At 40.5% G+C, this 2,638-nt stretch overlaps 1 protein-coding gene across 1 annotated transcript in view; it reads right to left on the bottom strand.

The window, feature by feature from the left end:
• Positions 1–2,638, bottom strand: part of LOC106461268 (collagen alpha-2(IV) chain-like) — a 145,930-nt gene that overhangs the window by 28,524 nt on the left and 114,768 nt on the right. The gene's annotated exons all lie outside the window — the stretch shown is intronic.

Below are 2,638 nucleotides of genomic sequence, written 5' to 3'. Positions count from 1 at the left end.
GTGACCATCTTATATATACCAGACTACCCCCATATCTAGTAAATGCTAGGGCATTCTTGAAGGAACAGGATATTTCTAGAAAACAGGTGGCGTGATACTAGTCATGTGACCTCACTGATGCAACAATATGGATATGCAATAGATATACAATAGGCATAAGTTCAAATAAGATAAAAAAAATTAGTCCAAAACTTTATTGAAGTAAATGAGCATTCATAATCTAGCTTTAGCAAATGGCCATATAATGTTCATGGGGGTAAGATACAATAAAAAAAACGTTGAAGTAATCTAAGAGAACAGACAGTATACAGAAAAATAATTACTTTAAAAGAGTGACAGTTATTTGTGGTGGGATAGTCTCAGAAAAGTAATAGTTAAGTTTAAACAGTAAAATATAAAATTTCAAAGGAAAAAGACAGTAAATAAAGATACATCAGTACCATGCAAGAACAAATAATAACAGCCTAGTAACTTGATTATGTTATTGTTATGACAGTGGGGGTCATGTGACAAGTATTCTAGAAGATTAATGATAAACGTTAGTGTGTTACGACAGCGGAAGTCAAGTGACGCTGGTAGCACGTGTTGAGAGCCTAGAAGATTCTAGAAGAGGCGGTATTATCGTATGTAAGTGCGCTAGACAAAGGGGAGAAAGAGAGTGAGTGGGAAACCAAGGACAGCAGTTATGGTCAGCGGGAACTGAGGATAGCAGATACAGAGATCGGAACTATAGTTGCTGACAGGCGGAGATAGTGATGGACAATTGAGTCAAGCGCGGTAGGAAGTGAGTGAATTGTTGTGTACTATAGTGTGTGTAACTGTGAAAATTAAGTGTATTGCAAAGTTGTATTGAGGAAGAATAAACAAGTTTTATTTAAGAACGGACTTGTATCATAGAAAAATTAACAAACAAACATACAGAGACATAACAAATTGGTGTCAGAAATAGGATAAAAAGAAACAGAAACGAGAAGCGGCAAATCAAACTACAGCTTAGCATATTTGATGGCAGCAATACAAGAACAGCAAAAGAAACAAGAAGAACGAGAAGAGAAACAAGAAGAGAAATTACAACAGTTCTTGGAGGCAAAAGAAAAGAAACAAGAAGAAAGATTACAGCAGATGTTAGAGGAAAAAGAAAAGAAACAGGAGGAACGAGAAAAGAAACAAGCAGAGAGATTACAGTAGTTGTTGGAGGAAAAAGAAAAGAAATAAGAAGAGAAATTACAGCAGTTCTTGGAGGAAAAAGAAAAGAAACAAGAAGAGAGACAACAGCAGTGGCAACAGGAACAAGAAAGGAAACAGGAAGAAAGTCTCCAACAGTTGCAGGAAAGTCAGCAGCAACTACAGGAAAGTCAGCAGCAATTAAAGGAAAGTCAACAACAGTGGCAAGAAGTACAAATGGAAAACATTAGTAAATTTAAAATTCATCCCAGATATGAATATCAACAATAGGGGTGATCCAGTACGAAGGAAGCCACAGGAATTCGATGGGAGGGCACTGTGAGAAGCATATAGAGCACAATTTGAGCTACTGGCAGAAATGAATGGATGGACAGAGGAGCAGAAAGCAGTATATCTGGCAACAAGCTTGAAGGGACAACCACTGAAAATACTTGGACAGTTGTCAGTAGACGACAGGCACAACTATAGAGCACTGGTAGCAGCTCTAGAACTCAGGTACAGAACCCAAAATCAGTCTGAAGTCTACAGGGCTAGGTTTAGGATGAGAGTCCGTGCTAAAGGGGAGAGCCTGCAAAAGCTGGCACAGGACTTGGAAAGTATGACATACAAGGCCTACCCAACTGCACCACTGGATCTCGTCAAGTTGTTGCTGAGGGATCAGTTCATAGATGCCTTGGACAGTCCACAACTAAAGATACAAGTTAAGCAAGAACATCCCTCTACTATGCAGGATGCAATGACCAGAGCTCTTGAATTCGAATCCTACGCTAAGTTCAGCACAGAGGTACCAAGGTTGGTACAGTCGTCAGGATTCAAGGCCAGAAAAGGTCAGCTGTCAGAGAAGTTTGAGGGGCTTTGCTGGCACTGTAACAAACCTGGGCACAAAAGAGTTCAATGCTGGCAACTTCAACACAGGGGAGATGATACAGCAGGAAAGGCTGCTACACAGAAAGGCTGTTGGAACTGTGGAAAGCAAGGACATATGAGGAGCCAGTGTAAGAAGAATACCACCAATAAGTCAGCTTCGGGAAACCAGTAGTGGTTGGTGTTAAGGGACACCCACCAACCCCTATCATGAAAGTCCCAACAGCTATGTGTATAACGCCAAGCACACATAGTGTCTATGTGACAGGGAAGCTGGATGGCCAAAGGTGCAACTTTGTCATAGATTCTGCATCTCAGCAAATGCTTGTGAGTATCAAGGTGTTGGATCACAAAGGAGTACCAGAAGCTGTACAGAAGCTCTGTGGTGTGACAGGACATTATGCATGGTTGTGGGGACCAGTGTGGGTAACTATTGAGCTTATGGGCATGAAGAACAGACAGAAAGTATACTTAGCTGACATTGAAGACCAATGCACATTAGGATTGGACTATTTACTACCAAGGAAGTGTGCAGTTAACTTCGATAAAATGATGTTTGGGAAACAACAAAGGCCAGATTCCAGTAAAG

Source organism: Limulus polyphemus, unplaced genomic scaffold, assembly GCF_000517525.1.
Source record: "Limulus polyphemus unplaced genomic scaffold, Limulus_polyphemus-2.1.2 Scaffold924, whole genome shotgun sequence".
Lineage (NCBI taxonomy): Eukaryota > Metazoa > Arthropoda > Merostomata > Xiphosura > Limulidae > Limulus > Limulus polyphemus.
This window is presented reverse-complemented; position numbering and strand designations above follow the sequence as displayed.